At 47.3% G+C, this 15,034-nt stretch overlaps 1 protein-coding gene across 10 annotated transcripts in view; it reads right to left on the minus strand.

The window, feature by feature from the left end:
- Nucleotides 1-15,034, minus strand: part of SYNGAP1 (synaptic Ras GTPase activating protein 1) — a 456,710-nt gene that overhangs the window by 352,410 nt on the left and 89,266 nt on the right. Inside the window, exon 1 of one of the 10 annotated variants that reach the window (XM_073561321.1) lies at nucleotides 3,456-3,523. The exons of the other annotated variants lie outside the window; for them this stretch is intronic. The gene's annotated coding sequence lies outside the window, so the exon portion shown is untranslated. Of the gene's footprint in view, nucleotides 1-3,455; nucleotides 3,524-15,034 lie in introns of those variants that run through there. 10 annotated transcript variants of the gene reach the window in all.

Here is a 15,034-nt window from a genome sequence, read left to right on the forward strand (position 1 = left end):
GGGTCATTAGGACACGGCTATACTAAATATGTGTATTTTTATTGTTTTTTTATTTACAAAAAAAAGAATTTATTAGGCATTTTTTTTAAATTTATTTAGGATTTTTTAAAATTATTTTTACATATGATTTTTTTTTATTATATTGTGTGATCTGACAGGCGCTGCAGAGGCTTTTTCAGCGCCTGCTCTCAGCAGGCACTGAAAAAGCCGCTTCTCTGCAGAACCCCGAAGGCCCCTGTGGCCATCTTGGATCCGGGGGCCTGCAGGGAGGAGGCCCTCGGAACAGCGCGATCACATTGTGCTGTTCCGAGGGGCTCAGGGAAGCACGCAGGGAGCCCCCTCTCTGCGTGATTCTTCCCTGTGCCCCCCTGTACACTGCGATCATGTTTGTCCCGGGGGTTAATGTGCTGGGGGCGGTCCGTGACCGCCCCTGGCACATAGTGCCGGGTATCAGCTGTGATAATCAGCTGACAGCCGGCCGCTGATCGCTATGACGTACTATCACATTCATGGTAATTAAGTCCCAGGTCACATGGACGGGATAGTGCATCATATGGCAGAAAGGGGTTAAGGCCATGTTTCCATAAATTAAAGGGAATCATCTGTCACATAAAAAAATGCTATTAAGCTGCAGATATGGGGTTAATCTGCACGCTAATAGCATTCTCAACCTGCCCGGCGCTGGCATTTAGACCCCCGCTAGCAGAAGGAAATTAACTTTATTCCTCCTGGCAGCATTTGGTCTTCAGTCACAGGGGTGGCATCGTCACTGCTCTGTGTATAGAGAGCGGCGGCTGTAAGCACACCCCCGGCACTGACTGACAGCAGCTCAGCATTAGAATTTGCTGACAGTCAGTGCCGGATTGCGGATACAACTACTCCTCTCCATACATCCCCTTGAGAAAGCAGTCACATTAGAAACGAAACGCGCGTCGGGCGTCTCTGTCGGATTCAAACCCGGTGTCCCGTGCTCGCTCCCCTTATTGGTAAGTGCTGCTTCATTTTGCCTATATGCTAATGTGGTGATATATCACCGTTATGTGTGGCTTTGAAACTACCCTATATAGGAGCAGCTCTCTGCCCAGGTACTTTACTTTTTAGCTAGCAAGGCACCTTGGGGTTTTTTCCATCAGTCCATCCTTTTGTATCTTTTATCATTTGTACATGCACTTCATTGTTATTGCTATGACCTTTTAGATATGACATTAATAAAAATTTGCATTTTATATATGTATTCCTTTTCCTCCCTGGCTCACATAGAGCGGTGACTGAATGCCGAATGCTGCTGGGAGGAATCCAGCTAATTTCCTACCGGCAGCGGGGGTGTAAGTGCCGGTGCTGGGCAGGTTCAGAACGCTACTAACCTGCAGATTAACCGCATATCTGCAAATTAATAGCTGTTTTTCACATGACACGTTCCCTTTAAGTGTTTTTTTTCCACTGCAGCTATTTTTGTGCAGAATATCTGCGGCATATAATAGTTCAAACAAGGCAGATGTGATTTCATGAAAACTGATGTGAGCGTTACTGGACGACCATTTGATGTGTATGGGGGGCTCCCAAATCTCTCCCGAAACAGATGATATCGGAGTAGAGAAGGAACGGGCAGTTGGAGCCCAATCCATTTGATATCAAGGGTGATAAGTTGCTGCCAGAGAAGTCTGTTTTCTCCTCTCTCCCCAATGAAAACACAAACGTTCGGAGGAGCCAAGAACTTTTGTATGGGAGGGTAGGGAGAGATAGCTGTCTGATAAAGGAATGTTCAACCTGCAGTTATCTCAGCTTTTCTGACCAGAGACTGAAAACTTCTAGATAGTAAAATGTAAAAAAATATATAAATAAAATGTCCAAAACTATGGTTAACATAAAAACATGGTTGAAACAGTGGGTAATTTTCTGATGGCCGTAAAGCAGAATATTGCAATCCACTTCCATCTATTGCCCTCTACAGTTGTCCGGACCTCTGTGGGTGTCCTCCTTGTCCACTCTCACATCGCTGTGCAGAAGTAACATGCTGTATATAGAAATATAGTGTAATCTTAGGGTAATGTCACCTTTCATATGCGACCCCTCCCTACAGCTGTCTATAGACACAGGCCTAGTGTGCCAGACCGTGGTCAATGCAGTGTGGTGCTGGACACCAGGCAGTCATTAGCCAGGAACCCACCATGACATATGCCACACACTGGTACTACTTTAGTCACATGCTACACAATACCCCCAAAATAGCCAAGCACCCATCTACATTTATTTTGGCTGCCAGGGAAATACAATGCCGAAAACCACAGAAGCATGCTGATCAACAGAAGGGAACGTAGGCTAACACCGTACACATGGTGACCAAAGACGAGAATACAGAAGGACACCAACCATATGTGGACCGCTAACGGCGTTCGACATCGGACAAGTAAGCGGAGAGAATCGGAGGACACAGACCAGAAATGGTTATATCACAACAAGAGTTTATTATAAGACGGAGGAACATACGAGTGCATAAGGGAGCGCAATGTGAAATGTGAGCAGCGTGGATCTAGATCTCAATATCCTAGCTACAATATAAGTGCAAGATAGATAGATGATAAATAGATAGAAAATAGATATACAGTAGATAGACAGATAGATAATAGATGATAGATACTGTAGATAGATGATAAATAGATAGAGAATAGATATACAGTAGATAGATAGACAGATAGATAATAGATGATAGATACTGTAGATAGATAGATAATAGACATATAGATGATAGATAGATAATAGACAGATAGATGATAGATAGATAGATAGATAGATAGATAGATAGATAATAGACATATAGATGATAGATAGATAATAGACAGATAGATGATAGATAGATAGATAGATAGATAATAGATAGATAGATAATAGACATATAGATGATAGATAGATAATAGACAGATAGATGATAGATAGATAGATAGATAGATAGATAGATAGATAGATAGATAGATAATATAAGCATCATGGACACCGACATGTATGTACAGTATCTCGGATGGATCTCACAGGGAGGACAGGGTTAACACAGGCATTTGCGCTTCCATGTGGCAGAACATATATATCATATGTGTGCGCCTATGTGTACATAAGAAGAGAGAAGCAAACAGAATAGGAAAGAGGAATCCAGAGGCGAGATAGCAAAGAAGGAAAGGAGGGGGAGAAGGAAGGAGAAAGTGTGGGAAGATGGAGAGATATGAGGGGGTAGAGAGGAGGAAAAGAGAAAGAGGGATGATAAATGATAACACAAATGGGGGAGAGTACTGCTGGAGGGTAACTGCGAGGGAAGCTGGAGGTGATGGAAGGGGACAAACGGAAAACAGGGGGTTAAAATATCATACAAAAGAGCTCAAAATAAACACATCTGGAGTTAATACAGAGACATACTGGGGTGAGAGAGACAGCAGGATGTACGGAGACATACAGGGGCGTCTCACCCTTGTCACCCTGAGAGAGCGCTCATTCTGCATTGTAAGAGACCGTCGTGTGATAAAAACTTCAACCTTATTCTGAAAACCCCTAAATATAGGAATTAAAGCAGCGACAGTTACCTAGCAACCAGCAGCACTGACACAACCAACCACACACAGACACACAATGACACACACACTGCCATGTATGGGCCTGCTGCTTCCTGTAGCGCACACGTACAATGTGGATGATACCGGGACACAAGAGATACCGGGTATAATCAGATACACAGGAGTCACACCAGGTATATCCACACTATCAGGAGACACACCAGGTATATCCACACTCACAGGACACAGACCAGGTATATCCACACTCACAGGAGACACACCAGGTATATCTACACTCACAGGACACAGACCAGGTATATCCACACTCACAGGAGACACACCAGGTATATCTACACTCACAGGACACAGACCAGGTATATCCACACTCACAGGACACAGACCAGGTATATCCACACTCACAGGAGACACACCAGGTATATCTACACTCACAGGACACAGACCAGGTATATCCACACTCACAGGAGACAGACCAGGTATATCCACACTCACAGGACACAGACCAGGTATATCCACACTCACAGGAGACACACCAGGTATATCTACACTCACAGGACACAGACCAGGTATATCCACACTCACAGGAGACAGACCAGGTATATCCACACTCACAGGACACAGACCAGGTATATCCACACTCACAGGAGACACACCAGGTATATCCACACTCACAGGAGACAGACCAGGTATATCCACACTCACAGGACACAGACCAGGTATATCCACACTCACAGGAGACACACCAGGTATATCTACACTCACAGGACACAGACCAGGTATATCCACACTCACAGGAGACACACCAGGTATATCCACACTCACAGGACACAGACCAGGTATATCCACACTCACAGGAGACACACCAGGCATATCTACACTCACAGGACACAGACCAGGTATATCCACACTCACAGGAGACACACCAGGTATATCTACACTCACAGGACACAGACCAGGTATATCCACACTCACAGGAGACACACCAGGTATATCTACACTCACAGGACACAGACCAGGTATATCCACACTCACAGGAGACACACCAGGTATATCTACACTCACAGGAGACACACCAGGTATATCCACACTCACAGGAGACACACCAGGTATATCCACACTCACAGGACACAGACCAGGTATATCCACACTCACAGGAGACACACCAGGTATATCCACACTCACAGGAGACACACCAGGTATATCCACACTCACAGGACACAGACCAGGTATATCCACACTCACAGGAGACACACCAGGTATATCTACACTCACAGGACACAGACCAGGTATATCCACACTCACAGGAGACACACCAGGTATATCCACACTCACAGGACACAGACCAGGTATATCCACACTATCAGGAGACACACCAGGTATATCCACACTCACAGGACACAGACCAGGTATATCCACACTCACAGGAGACACACCAGGTATATCCACACTCACAGGACACAGACCAGGTATATCCACACTCACAGGAGACACACCAGGTATATCCACACTCACAGGAGACACACCAGGTATATCCACACTCACAGGACACAGACCAGGTATATCCACACTCACAGGAGACACACCAGGTATATCTACACTCACAGGACACAGACCAGGTATATCCACACTCACAGGAGACACACCAGGTATATCCACACTCACAGGACACAGACCAGGTATATCCACACTCACAGGAGACACACCAGGTATATCTACACTCACAGGACACAGACCAGGTATATCCACACTCACAGGAGACACACCAGGTATATCTACACTCACAGGACACAGACCAGGTATATCCACACTCACAGGAGACACACCAGGTATATCTACACTCACAGGACACAGACCAGGTATATCCACACTCACAGGAGACACACCAGGTATATCTACACTCACAGGACACAGACCAGGTATATCCACACTCACAGGAGACACACCAGGTATATTTACACTCACAGGACACAGACCAGGTATATCCACACTCACAGGACACAGACTAGGTATATCCACACTCACAGGAGACACACCAGGTATATCTACACTCACAGGACACAGACCAGGTATATCCACACTCACAGGAGACACACCAGGTATATCTACACTCACAGGACACAGACCAGGTATATCCACACTCACAGGAGACACACCAGGTATATCCACACTCACAGGACACAGACCAGGTATATCCACACTCACAGGAGACACACCAGGTATATCCACACTCACAGGAGACACACCAGGTATATCTACACTCACAGGACACAGACCAGGTATATCCACACTCACAGGAGACACACCAGGTATATCCACACTCACAGGAGACACACCAGGTATATCCACACTCACAGGACACAGACCAGGTATATCCACACTCACAGGAGACACACCAGGTATATCCACACTCACAGGAGACACACCAGGTATATCTACACTCACAGGACACAGACCAGGTATATCCACACTCACAGGAGACACACCAGGTATATCCACACTCACAGGAGACACACCAGGTATATCTACACTCACAGGACACAGACCAGGTATATCCACATTCACAGGAGACACACCAGGTATATCCACACTCACATGAGACACGCCAGGCATATCCACACTCACAGGAGACACGCCAGGTATATCTACACTCACAGGAGACACACCAGGTATGTCCACACTCACAGGAGACACACCAGGCATATCCACACTCACAGGAGACACACCAGGTATATCTACACTCACAGGAGACACACCAGGCATATGCACACTCACAGGAGACACACCAGGCATATCTACACTCACAGGAGACATACCAGGCATATGCACACTCACAGGAGACACACCAGGTATATCCACATTCACAGGAGACACACCAGGTTTATCTACACTCACAGGAGACACACCAGGTATATCCACATTCACAGGAGACACACCAGGTATATCCACACACACAGGAGACACACCAGGTATATCTACACTCACAGGAGACATACCAGGTATATCCACACTCACAGGAGACACACCAGGTATATCCACACTCACAGGAGACACACCAGGTATATCTACACTCACAGGAGACATACCAAGTATATCCACACACACAGGAGACACAGCAGGTATATCTACACTCACAGGAGACACACCAGGCATATCCACACTCACAGGAGACACACCAGGTATATCTACACTCACAGGAGACACACAAGGCATATGCACACTCACAGGAGACACACCAGGTATATCTACACTCACAGGAGACATACCAGGCATATGCACACTCACAGGAGACACACCAGGTATATCCACATTCACAGGAGACACACCAGGTATATCCACACACACAGGAGACACGCCAGGTATATCTACACTCACAGGAGACATACCAGGTATATCCACACTCACAGGAGACACACCAGGTATATCCACACTCACAGGAGACACACCAGGTATATCTACACTCACAGGAGACATACCAAGTATATCCACACACACAGGAGACACACCAGGTATATCTACACTCACAGGACACAGACCAGGTATATCCACACACACAGGAGACACAGCAGGTATATCCACACACACAGGACACAGACCAGGTATATCCACACTCACAGGGGACATACCAGGTATATCTACACTATCAGGAGACACACCAGATACCTCCACACACACAGGAGACATACCAGGTAAATCAACACTCACAGGAGACACACCAGGTATATGCACACTCACAGGAGACACACCAGATACATCCACACACACAGAAGACATACTAGGTATATACAGAATCACAGGGGATACATCAGGTATATCCACATTCACAGGAGACACACCAGATATATCTACACCCACAGGAGACACACCAGGTATATCCACACTCACAGGAGGCAAGCCACATATACACACACACGAGACACCAGATATATCCACATTCACAGGAAACACACCAGGCATATATGTGGCGCCCCTGAGGGTTCAGTCGCCACAGAGGTACTGCACCTCCTCCTGAGGTGTGGTGCCCCACCATCCAGGTAAGTTGGAGGCTCCTGACCATGCTCCAACACTTGCATCCCACACAACACAGTAGTTCAGCAAAGCCACATTGTGGCTCCCTGCTTGGAGTGTAGCAGAGCACCTTTGGTGGCTCCCTGCTTGGAACACGAAACGTGCTGGGAGGCGGGTGGAGTTAGAATACATAAAAGAGCGGGAAGGCTTAGAATTTCAGTCAGTCAGTCAGTCAGTGAGTCAGTGAGTGAGGAGAGAAGATCCCTGGAAGAGGGATGGAGGAAGGAGGTGCTGCAGCTGCCTCAGTGACCTGGGTCTGCTGGCACAGGAAAGGAAAGAAGGAGAAAGACATTGAACAGAAACCTGATCTTCCATAAGAAGGAAAGACTAGTACGGAACGTAGGAGTAAAAGGGAACAGAGGACGTGGTTTAGGAGAGAACCCTGCCTAGAAGTTCTAAGCGCAAGGCCGGGGCCCGGTCCCCGAGGTTGTATGGATACTAATGGTAATGCAGCAGACACCAGAGGAGTAGTGGGCTGTAAATGCACTACTCCCATCTCAGACTTGGGGGCACAACAGCAATATTGATAATGAGCCGGGACTCAGGAGTAAGGAGTCCCCGAAGCAGGCTACAGCTGTCTGCCATACAAGTATAGTTCTTGGGAACATCCGTCAGGAGGAACTCCAGTGTAACTCAGTACTAAGAGTGCTTCACACTAAAGGCGCTATATGAGGAGACGTTCAGAAAGGCACATGTTGGCGGAGTGTTGGAAGGGAGCATTCCATCTGACCTGGAGGTTGACTGAGTCCCTGACCCGGAGGACACAGCACGGAGGCAGGCACCTGTGTGTGCTACAGACTGTGAGTAAAGCTTTGGAACTACAAGGCCTGGTGTCCTCCATTCATTCCTGCACCAACACACTCAGTACCGCTACATCTGGGTACCAGCTTCTACACCGCCTGTGCCTCTCCTCTACCCCTTCATCTACACTGCCCTGGGACTACAGCTTCACCTGTGGGGAGCTTCCCCATCTTGGCTGCAACACACCACCAGTCCCAGAGGATCTGCATGCAGCGTCGGCTTAACATCTCACTTGCCGAACACCACAGGTGGCGTCATGAACTATTCATTCAATTTCCATTCCCCCATTACTTGGGCGCCCAGGGCCACGGACCGGGTCACCGCTGCTGTGACACATGCCGCTGACACCGGCCCGGTACCGAGTAGCCCACAGCCCTGGGAGGGCGACCCATATCCACATTCACAGGATACACACTAGGTATATCAACACACATAGGAGAAACCAGATATATCCACACTTACAGGAAACACACCAGATATATTCATACACACAGGAGACACCAGATATATTCATACACACAGGAGACACACCAGATCTATCCACACACAGAAGACACTGGTTATATCGACACACACAGGAGACACACCAGATACCTCCACACACACAGGAGACACACCAAGTATATCCACACACACAGGAGACACACCAAGTATATCCACACACACAGGAGACACACCAGATACCTCCACACACACAGGAGACATACCAGATAAATCCACACACACAGGAGACACACCAAGTATATCCACACACACAGGAGACACACCAAGTATATCCACACACACAGGAGACACACCAGATACCTCCACACACACAGGAGATATACCAGATAAATCCACACACACAGGAGACACACCAGATACCTCCACACACACAGGAGACACACCAAGTATATCCACACACACAGGAGACACACCAAGTATATCCACACACACAGGAGACACACCAGATACCTCCACACACACAGGAGACATACCAGATAAATCCACACACACAGGAGACATACCAGATAAATCCACACACACAGGAGGCAAACCACATATATCCTCACACAGGAGTCACCAGATATATCCATGCACACACAAGAGACATACCAGATATCTCCACACACCCGGCAGACACACCAGATATATCCACACACACAGGAAACACACCAGATATATCCACACACACAGGAGACACCTGATATATCCACGCACACAGGAGAGACACCAGGTATATCCACACACAGGACTCACCAGATATATCCACACAAACAGCAGACACTCCAGGTGTATCCACACTCACAGGAGACACACCAGAAATAGCCACACATACAGGAGACACCTGATATATTAATACACACAGGAGACACACCAGATATATACACACACACAGGAGACACACCAGATATATCTACACAAACAGGAGACACACCAGATATAGCCACACACAGGAGACACACCTCATATATCCACACACATACAGGAGACACAAGACACCGGTATGTCCATACACAAGAGACACAGTGGTATATTCACAAACAGGAGGCACACAGACATATCAACACACAGGAGACACACCAGGTATATCTACACACAGGAGACACACTAGCATATCCACAAACATAGGAGACACACTAGTATATCCACACACAGGAGACACACCACATATATCCACACACTCACAGGAGACACACCAGGTATATTCACACTCACACACAGCACACACACAGGAGACACAACAGGTATATTCACATTCACACACAGCACACACACATTAGACATATCAGGTATACACACACACACACACACACATACACACACACCACACACCTGTATATCCACATACAGGATACACACCACATATATCAACATACACAGGAGACACACCTGGTATATCCACACACACAGGAGATGCACCACATATATCCACACACAAATAGTTCTGCTCAAAGGTTTACATACCAGAGCAGAATTTTTGATTTCTTGGCCTTTTTTTCAGAGAATATGAATGATAAGAACAAAACTTTTTCTCCACTCATGGTTAGTGGTTGGGTGAAGCCATTTATTGTCATACTACTGTGTTTTCTCTTTTTAAACCATAATGACAACCCAAAACATCAAAATGACCCTGATCAAAAGTTTACATAACTTGGTAATTTTGGCCTGATAACATGCACAGAAGTTGACACAAATGGGTTTGAATGGCTACTGAAGGTAACATTCTCACCTGTGACCTGTCACAAATGCCAGAAAAATTGTTTGGGATGCAAAGAAAAACCCACAAATAACATCATCTCGAATGCTGGACTCTCTGAAAACCGGCCGTGTGGCTGTTTCAAGATGCACAATAAGGAGGCACTTGAAGAAAAATGGGCTGCATGGTCGAGTCGGAAGAAAGGCATTACTGCGCAAATACCACAAAGTAGCTCGTTTACAATATGCAAAACAGCACAGAGATACTGTAAGTCTCAAAACTTCTGGAACAAGGTAAATTGGAGTGAGGGGACCAAAATTGAACTTTTTGGCCACAACCATAAACATTACATTTGGATAGAGGTCAGCAAAGCCTATGATGAAAGGAACACCATTCCTACTGTAAAGTACGGAGGTGGATCGCTTTTGTTTTGGAGATGTGTGAGCTACAAAGGCACAGGAAACTTGGTCAAAGTTGAAGGAAAGATGAACGCAGCACATTATCGGCAAATACTGGAGGCAAATTTGTAATCATTAGCCCGCAAGCTGCACATTTGAAGTACTTGAATGTTCCAACATGACAATGATCCAAAATACTGCAATACCCTGAGAGATTAGCAAAATTAGGATTATTTAGTCTAGAAGAAAGACGACTGAGGGGCAATCTAATAACCTTGTATAAGTATATAAGGGGACAATAAATACAAATATCTCTCCGAGGATCTGTTTATACCAAAGAATATGACGGTCACAAGGGGGCATTCTCTGCGTCTAGAGGAGAGAAGGGTTTTCCACCAACATAGAGGATTCTTTACTGTTAGGTCAGTGAGAATCTGGAATTCCTTGAATGAGGAGGTGGTGATGGCGAACTCAGTTGAAGGGTTCAAGAGATGCCTGGATGTCTTCCTGGAGCGTAGCAATATTGTATCTTACAGTTGTTAGGTTCTTTAGAAGGACATAGATCTGAGGATTTATTCTGACGGAATATAGGCCGAACTGAATGGACAAATGTCTTTTTTCAGCCTTGCTAACTATGTTACAAGGCCAAGTCCACCTGTCATTGTCTACATCAAAACAAAGTGAAGGTTCTGGAGTGGTCATCTCAGTCCCCTGACTTCAATATCATTCAGCCACTCTGGGGAGATCTCAAGCGCACAGTTCATGCTAGACAGCCCAGGAATTTACAGGAACTGGAGGCTTTTTGCCAAGAAGAAGTGGGCAGCTTTACCATCGGAGAAAATAAATAATCTCATCCACAACTACCACAAAATACTTCAAGCTGTCATTGATGTTAGAGGGGGCAATACATGGTATTAAGAAATGGGCTATGTGAACTATTGATCAGGGTCATTTGGTTTTCTTCTGGAGACTCGACCATGCAGCCCATTTTAATTCAAGTGCCTCTTTAGTGTACATCTTGAAACAGCCACTCCGCTAGTTTTCAGAGAGTCATGTATTTCAGCTGATGTCATTTTTGGGTTTTTCTTTGCATCCCGAACAATTTTCCTGGCATTTGTCACAGGTCACAAGTGAGGATGTTACCTTTAGTAGCCGTTCAAACCTATTTGTGTCAACTTCTGTGCATATTATCAGACCAAAATCACCAGGGTATGTTAACTTTTGATCAGGGTCATTTAAATGTTTTGGATATTTTGATTTAAAAAGAGAAAACACAGTAGTTTGCCAATAAATTGCTTCACCAAACCTCTAACCATGAGTGGAGAAAAAGTTTTGATGTTCTCATTCATATTCTTGGGAAAAAAAGCCAAGAAAGCAAAAATTCTGCAGAGGTATGTAAACTTTTGAGCGCAACTGTACAGGAGACACATCAGTAGATCCACACACATACAGGAGACACACCACATATATCCAAACACACACAGGAGACACACCGGTAGATCCAAACACACAGGAAAAACACCAAGTATATCCACATACAGGAGACACACCACATATATACACACACAAGAGACACAACGGTATATCCACATACATAGGAGACACTACAGATCTATCCACACACACAGGAGACACATAAGATATATCCACAGACAGGAGACACACCAGATATATCTGTAGACAGGAGACAAACCAGATATATCCACACACACGAAACACACCAGATATATCCACACACACAGGAGACACACCGGGTATATCCACACACACAGGAAACACACCAGATATATTTGTGGCGCCCCTGATGGTTCAGTCACCACAGAGGTACTGCACCTCCTCCTGAGGTGTGGTACCCCACTATCCAGGTAAGGTGGAGACACCTGACCACACTCCAACACTCACATCCCACACGCACACCAGTAGTGTAGCAGAGCAACCTTGGTGGCTCCCTGCTTGGAACACGAAGAGTGCTGGGAGGTGGGTGGAGCTTAGACTGCACAAGAGAGTGGGAGAATATTAGGAAAAGGTCAGTTGGTGAGAGGAGATCCCCTGAGAGGGATGGAGTGAAGGAAGTGCTGCAGCAGACTCCTGTGACCTGGAGCTGCTGGCACGGGTAAGAGCAATAGAAAGCCTGATTCTTCAGAAGGAAGAAAGATTACTGCGGAACGTAAGGAGAAGAGAACTAAGGACTAGGGTCAGAGCAGAGCCCTTCCTCAAGTTTGAAGCGCATGGCCGGAGTTCGGTCTCCGAGGTTGTATGGATACTGAAGTTCCTGCAGCAGAAACCGGAGGAATAGAAGTCGTCACCACTTTATTCCCATCTAAGACTTGGGGGCACAACAGCAACGTGGGCGAGCCAGGACATGATAGCAAGGAGTCCCCGAAGCAGGCTACAGCTGTCTGCCATACAAGTAGAGTTCTAAGTAACATCAAGAAGGAGGAACTTGAGTTTAATACGCAACTACAAGTGCTTCAGATTAGCGCTAGTGTGGAGACGTTCAGAGAAGGCACATGATGGAGGAGTGCTGGAAAGCTGTACTTTACCTTGCCTGGGAGTAGGCTGAGCCCCTGACCTGGAGGACATGGCACTGAAGCGGGCACCTGTGCGCGCCAGACTGTGAGTAAAGCCTTTGGAACTACATGCCCTTGTGTCCTCCACTTATTCTTGCACCTTGCACCCAGCTCTGCTACATCTACGTCTTTAGACCATCTCCCCATTTACCCCCTTCATCTACTCTGCCCTGGGACTACAGCTCCACCTGTGGGGAGCTCAACATCATTGCTGCACCACAACATCTGTCCCAGAGAAGCAACCCTGCAGCGCTGGTCAAACTGACCAGAAACCACAGGTGGTGTCACGAATCATCCACAAATAAACTTTAATCAGCCACGCATAACCCCCCTTTTACATGGACGCCCAGGGCCACAGACCGGGTCCCCGCTACTGTGACATCTCCCATTGACATCAACGGGCCCAGCACCGAGTACCCCACGGCCCTGGCGGGCGATCCATTTTGGTGTCACGAAAAGGATGACGAAGCCCAGTACCACCGGGTCCTGTGTCCTAAAAATTTATTGGACTTAAAATTGCTGAAAATGTGCAAAACAACCAAAATGATAGACTGTAAAATGGACTCTCAAAATAGCTGCCGGCGCGGTGAAAAAGGGCATGACAACATGGGTGGCCCTAAGAGCGCAAACTGTCCTGGGCCTCCCCTGCCTGAACTACTATGCAACAGCAACATGGCCCACCCCCAGAGGGGTTCGTATACTGGCTTGGTATGGAGGCAGAGGAAGAAGATGCCGCCCCAGGAAGGAGGAGTAAAGCCCTGTGGTGGGAAAGGAGCCCAGAGAGAAGCTAGAACACCAGGACGCCATGATGGAAGAAGGACAGAGGCCTGAAGAGCGCGAGGAAGAGGAGCTTGCCTTCCCCGGCGCAGTAGTCGAAGGCTCCGGCCCTGCTTCTGTGATGGACCGCCAGCAGCTGGAGGAAGAAATCGCCATGCTGAACCGCAGTCTGCGGCTGAAGCAGGAGGCTCTGCAGGCCTTGGATCGGCAGTGCACCCATGAGGGGCCTGCAGAAACGGTACCTCCACCACCAGTACCCGCCGCCACTGCACCAGTTCCACCCCAGGCAGCACCTGTGAAACCTGTGGCCGCTGCTATGCCATCTACAGCGCCTGTCACCACCTCCCCGCTGCTGCCGCTGCTGGGCGCTGCCTGCCAGGAGGAGTTACCCGAGGACCGGGGATCTGCATGTGAGGCAGTGACTGTGTTTTTGCCTAGACCTGGCGCGGCCGCGCAGGTCCCACCGGAGGCCTCAGCAGACCCTGAACCAGCACCTGCTCCACTCCAGTCGCCGCCCACTGACCAGGCAGCTCCAGCAACCACCGCTGCCACCGGCTGCCGTCCAGTGCCTGCACCGGAGCTGAGACACCACTGGGAAGCGTCAGGTATGACCGCTGCCCCTGCAGCTGGGGAGACCCCTGAGTTCCCGTCTACCACATGCAACAGGCCGGTACTCCTTATAGAACA

Source organism: Dendrobates tinctorius, unplaced genomic scaffold, assembly GCF_039654945.1.
Source record: "Dendrobates tinctorius isolate UK_male_01 unplaced genomic scaffold, ASM3965494v1 ptg000315l, whole genome shotgun sequence".
NCBI lineage: Eukaryota > Metazoa > Chordata > Amphibia > Anura > Dendrobatidae > Dendrobates > Dendrobates tinctorius.